Raw genomic sequence first — 7069 nt, 5'->3', positions numbered from 1 at the left:
GCACACACGGACAGCCACGGACGTCCTGTTGTGCTGACGGACAGCCACAGACGTCCTGTGTGTGCTGATGGACAGCCACAGACGTTCTGTGTGTGCTGAACAGACAGCCCCCGCGGGCCAAAATCACCCGAACAGTTCACGGGAAGGGCCAGCGTGCTGAGTCCAAGGACCAGCGTGTTGATATGTGTACTGATGGACAGCCACGGACGTCCTGTATGTGCTGACGACCACATGTACACACACGGACAGCCACAGACGTCATGTGTGTGCTGACGGACAGCCACGGACATCCTGTGTGTGCTGATGAACAGCCACGGACGTCCTGTGTGTGCTGGCGGACACCCACAGACTTCCTGTGTGTAATGAACAGACAGCCCATGTGGGCCAAAATCACCCAAACAATCCACGGGAAGGTCCAGCGTGCTGAGTCAAGGGACCAACATGCTGATATGTGTACTGATGGACAGCCACGGGCCCACACGAACAGCCAGGGGACGTCCTGTGTGTGCTAACGGACACCCACAGACAGCCACGGACGTCCTGTGTGTGCTGGTGGACACCCACAGACACACACGGACAGCCATGGACATCCTGTGAAATGACTCTAGTTGAGCTTGACTCTAGTCCGACTTTGTGAAATGACTTGAGAGGTGTAGAATAAGTGGGAGCTCCGGCGCAAGTGAAATACCACTACTTTTAACGTTATTTTACTTACTCCATGAATCAGAGGCGGGGTAACAACCCCTTCTTTTAGACCCAAGACTCGCTTCGGCGGGTCAATCCGGGCGGAGGACATTGTCAGGTGGGGAGTTTGGCTGGGGTGGCACATCTGTTAAAAGATAACACAGTTGTCCTAAGATGAGCTCAACGAGAACAGAAATCTCGTGTGGAACAAAAGGGTAAAAGCTCGTTTGATTCTGATTTTCAGTACGAATACGAACCGTGAAAGCGGGCCTATCGATCCTTTAGACCTTCGGATTCTGTTTTTCAGTACGAATACAAACCGTGAAGCTGGCTTGTGGCAGCCAAGCGTTCATAGCGACGTTGCTTTTTGATCCTTTCATGTCGGCTCTTCCTATCATTGTGAAGCAGAATTCACCAAGTGTTGGATTGTTCACCCACCAATAGACCGTCGTGAGACATGTTAGTTTTACCCTACTGATGCCTGCGTTGCAATAGTAACTCAACCTAGTATGAGAGGAACCTATGATTCGCACAATTGGTCATCGCTCTTGGTTGAAAAGCCAGTGGCGCGAAGCTACCATGCGCTGGATTATGACTGAACGCCTCTAAGTCAGAATTTTGGCTAGAAGCTACGCATGCGCCCGATGCCGATTGCGGACCCTCAGTAGGAGCTTCGCTCCCAAAGGCACGTGTCGTTGGCTAAGTCTGTTCCGACCGCCTTGAATTATAATTATCACTGAGCGGCGGGTAGAATCCTTTGCAAACGACTTAAATACGCGACGGGGTATTGTAACTGGCAGAGTGGCCTTGCTGCCACGATCCACTGAATCAGCCCTTTGTCACTAAGATTCGGCCCTCCCCCTTTCCAATCACACTTTCCGCCCCAAACATTAAAAACAAAAAACCCAAAAAAATTCAAGTATATAAGAAGACGTCGTCGGAGGTTTAGATTTTTACTTGGTGAAATTCACTCTCAGCGAAAAGCATCCTGATGGGAGCATTAAAACCCAAAAGAGTTTTCATTCATCCCTTCAGTACGCTTGCCCTTCAGTACGCTTGGCCTCGATCATACCACAATAAAAACCAAGGGAAAAATGTAACACTTGGTGGGATTATGAAAAGTCGAGCCAGCATAAGTACACTTGGAGCATCAGTTCATTAGAACTCGGGCTAGCATCAATCAGACTGACTTGGACAGTCCAGTCCATCAAAACTAGAGCTCATATCCAGAACAGTGCACGAACAGTTCACGGAAAGGGCCAGCATGCTGATATGTGTACTGACATGGTGCATCAGTTGTCCAAAATCAGTACACAAACAGTCCATGGGAAGGACGAGCATGCTGATATGTGTGGTCAGCGTGTTGATATATGTACTGATCGCAGTTCACGGACAGTCTATGGTTGTCCAAAATCAGCGTGCTAATATGTGTACTGATGGACGTTCTGTGTCTACTGACGGACGTCCTGTGTGCTGACGGACACACACGGACGTCCTGTGTGTGCTGACGGACACACACAGACGTCCTGTGTGTACTGAACAGACAGCCCACGTGGGCCAAAATCACCCGAACAGTCCACAGGAAGGGCCAGCGTGAGTCCAAGGACCAGCGTGCTGATATGTGTACTGATGGACAGCCACGGACGTCCTGTGTGTGCTGACGGACACACATGGACACACACAGACAGCCACAGACGTCCTGTGTGTGCTGGTGGACACCCACAGACGTCCTGTGTGTACTGAACAGACAGCCCACGTGGGCCAAAATCACCCGAACAGTCCACGGAAGGGCCAGCGTGCTGAGTCCAAGGACCAACGTGCTGATAAGTGTACTGATGGACAGCCACGGATGTCCTGTGTGCTGACGGACACAGACAGACACACACGCACAGCCACGGATGTGACACCCCCGATCGTAGATGACCGAAAATGACATGGTCGATGTTCCTCGATTGTCGATCTGAGGTTCTCATAATACTTCCGATCGCCTTAGACCAACAACAAAAGAACACCAACGCTCCTATCGGATATAACTCTAGGCTTTTCAACCCGACAAAGCAATACCCGATAGTTAGTTCGTCCGGACAGGACTAATATCATATGGAACCCGTACTTAAAAAAACATTCTTTATATATCAATCAAAAGCATCTTACAAAATTTGTTATAAATTAACCTCGAGATTTTCGGTCAACAAATCTTATACATAAGATATATCAAAATGACTTTGCAAGGATAATAAAACTACCCGCTGGCTAATGATGTTCCTTCCCGTCCTGGAGTAAGGTCTCCCGCCTATTGGTTATCTGCATCACAAATGAGTCATGAGTAACTAGTTTACTCAGTGAGACTAGTCCCGCACCCCAACATATATTAATAATATCTCAAGCAATGAACTTCATTTGTATGCAGTGGAAATATATTCTATATCTGGATATTTATATATAGGAATATTCTTCCATCATTATGAATCTAATCATATACCTCACTTCCTATTCCCGTCTCTCATATCATTCATATATCATATATATATATATATACCAGTCCCAAGAAACCACAAAGCTAAACGAGTCTAGCGAGTTAGCATCACCATCATCGCCATCAGATATTCAAAAATTGAACATATAACGCTGCATGCAGTTACATAGCCTCCAGGGTGCGACCCCATCATCGTGTCTTCGTGACCTTGTTCATATCGCAGGACCAATTCACGGTGATCATCATTCATACGAGAATATTTTGGGAGAAAGGTTTATAATAAGACTTCACATGATTAATACTTCCATACTTAATTATATTTAATACTATACATATGTATTAGTACTTGAGAACAAGTACTAAGGTTTGGAATAAACCTATATGATCATTCATAAATATTTAATAAGTATTTACACTAAGTAAACACCTTACCAATTCAATATTGATCAAGAGACAAAGCCTATCAATCATCTACAATCAGTACGTTCAATCAAGAAATATTCATTCACTACTCATCAATCATCTATCTAGACTCACCTTTGATTCCATGATATTGGCTAGGGAAGACTAGACTCGAGCTCAACTAATAACACTCCATTTCACTCCTGATTCATAATGTGTTGATACAAGATCAGTCAGGTTGATTCCAACAGAAACTCTACTCAGCTTAGTTCAAAGCAGTTCAGTTCGGTTGAAGGATAATTCAGTTCAGCTAAGCCTTTAAAAAAACATCTAAGGGACATAACTGAACCAAGATCAATCCACATACAGGTTTAAAAACTAATCTGGCCAGGGAGCTTAACAAATAATTCCACTTGTTCCAAACAAAACTTCTCTAAACTAGTAGCTATGGCTTACCGATTTCCTCAAGCTTTAAGATGAACTTGGTTGATATAAACTTCAATCTGAACACACGTCTAACCTGATCAGGACAAGATACCCATAATAGATTCAAGATCATAAACATACCAAATCGTTTTGGTTACCTAACAAGAACTGAAGCTCAAGCAAAACTGATCTCATCAAACCCATATGTTCTTACCGATAAAATCCAAGGCTAAAGAACTTTGGTGATTCTAACTCTTGAACACCAAACCTTCATCTCTTAACCACACCAGAACACACTGATTAAATTCACAGAAGGGTGAGAAAGGGTAGTCCATGCTCACTTCTCTTCGCTGATTTTTTCTGAATTTTTGCATGAGTTTTTCTCACAGATTTTTCTCTTTTCTTTCTCTCTTTCTCTCTGAAATTTTCTCTGGTTTTTCTTGTGAAACAGGACGTCCAGAAGAGAGAAGAAGGTATTTTATAGCATGAGGGGTTGCTTCAGCTGAGGGTTTACTTAAACCAAAGCAAGTTGCTGTCCTTTTCCTCCTTTGAAGAAAGATTATTTTGTTTTTATTAAACAAGCAACCAGCTTGTGACTTTCATGTAACTTTAGTGAAGCAAGCAAGCAGGTAGGTGCAGATCATGTGACTGATTTACTGAGAAAGCAAGCAGAATAGCTGGTGAAGGTATTAGACTGGTCGGAATTTAGTTAAGAAACTTAACGACAATTTCGGACAGTTTTCGACTAAAATTTACATCCTTCGAATCTCATCTTGCTTTCAATTAAGCTTGCCTAGCTTAAATAAAATTTGACCAACATTATTAACACTCTACCAGAACTATCAATGAGAGGCCTTTCGACCACAAGACAGTCCCGTCGAGGTATTAATTCACCGGGTCAACTTTATTTTTAAATCTGATCGACCAACTCCAAACTGGTCGAGCGGAGATTTTCTTGACCAAAAATTAACTGGGTCGTGAGGGTTATTACAACGGATGTCCTGTGTGTGCTGGCGGACACCCACGAACGTCTTGTGTGTACTGAACAGACAGCCCACATGGGCCAAAATCACCCGAACAGTCCACATGAAGGTCAGCGTGCTGAGTCCAAGGACCAACGTGCTGATATGTGTACTGATGGACAACCACGGACGTCCTGTGTGCGCTGACGAACACACACAGACGTCCTGTGTGTGCTGGCGGACACCCACGGACGTCCTGTGTGTACTGAACAGACAGCCCACGTGGGTAAAAATCACCCAAACAGTCCACGGGAAGGGCCAGCGTGCTGAGTCCAAGGACCAACGTGCTGATATGTGTACTGATGGAGAGCCACGAACATCCTGTGTGTTCTGACGGACACACACGGACAGCCACAGACGTCTTGTGTGTGTTGACGGACACCCACGGACGTCCTGTGTGTGCTGACGGCCACAAACGGACACACACGGACACACGGACAGCCACAGACGTCCTGTGTGTGCTGACGAACAGCCACAGACGTCCTGTGTGTGCTGGCGGACACTCACGGACGTCCTGTGTGTACTGAACAGACAGCCCACGTGGGCCAAAATCACCCAAACTGTCGATGGGAAGGGCTAGCGTGCTGAGTCCAAGGACCAACATGCTGATATGTGTACTGGTGGACAGCCACAGACGTCCTGTGTGTGCTGACGGACACACACGGACAGCCACAGACGTCCTGTGTGTGCTGGCGGACACCCACGGCCGTCCTGTGTGTATTGAACAGAGGACCCACGTGGGCCTAAATCACCCAAACAGTCCATGGGAAGGGTCAGCGTGCTGAGTCCAAGGACTAACGTGCTGATATGTGTACTGATGGACAGCCACGGACGTCCTGTGTGTGCTGACGGACACACACGGACAGCCACAGATGTCCTGTATGTGCTGACAGACAGCCACGGACGTCCTGTGTATGCTGACGGACACACACGGACGTCTTGTGTGTGCTGACGGACACACAGACATCCTGTGTGTACTGTACAGATAGCCCACGTGAGCCAAAATCACCCGAACAGTCCACAGGAAGGTCCAGCGTGCTGAGTCCAAGGACCAGCGTGCTGATATGTTTACTGATGGACAGCCACAGACGTCCTGTGTGTGCTGACGGACACACACGGACAGCCACAGATGACCTGTGTGTGCTGGCGGACACACATGGAAGTCCTGTGTGTGCTTACGGACAGCCACAGACGTCCTGTGTGTGCTGACGGACAGCCACAGACGTCCTGTGTGTGCTGGCAGACACCCACGGACGTCCTGTGTGTACTAAACAGACAGCCCACGTGGGCCAAAATCACCCAAACAGTCCACGGGAAGGGCCAGCGTGCTGAGTGCAAAGACCAACGTGCCAATATGTGAACTTATGGACAGCCACAGACGTCCTATGTGGGCTGACGAATACAGACGGATACACACGAACAGACACGGACAGCCACGGACGTCCTGTGTGTGTTGGCGGACACCCACAGACGTCCTGTGTGTATTGAGTAGACGGCCCACGTGGGCCATTATCATCCGAACAATCCACGGGAAGGGTCAGCGTGCTGAGTCCAAGGACCAACGTGCTGATATGAGTACTGATGGACAGCCACGGACGTCCTGTGTGTGTTGACGGACACCCACGGACAGCCACAAACGTGCTGTGTGTGCTGACGGACACCCACGGACGTCCTGTGTGTGTTGAACAGACAGCCCACGTGGGCCAAAATCACCCGAACAGTATACGGGAAGGGCCAGTGTGCTGAGTCCAAGGGCCAACGTGCTGATATTTGTACTGATGGATAGCCACGGACGTCTTGTGTGTGCTGACGGACACAGACGGACACACACGGACAGCCATAGACGTCCTGTGTGTGCTGGCGGACACCCACGGACGTCCTGTGTGTACTGAACAGACAGCCCACGTGGACCAAAATCACCCGAACAGTCCACGGGAAGGGCCAGCGTGTTGAGTCCAAGGACCAATGTGCTGTATGTGTACTGATGGACAGCCACGGACGTCCTGCGTGTGCTGATGGATACAGACGGACACACACGGAGAGCCACGGATGTCCTGTG

Source organism: Brassica napus, chromosome A9 (assembly GCF_020379485.1).
Source record: "Brassica napus cultivar Da-Ae chromosome A9, Da-Ae, whole genome shotgun sequence".
NCBI classification, from domain to species: Eukaryota; Viridiplantae; Streptophyta; class Magnoliopsida; order Brassicales; family Brassicaceae; genus Brassica; species Brassica napus.
This window is presented reverse-complemented; position numbering follows the sequence as displayed.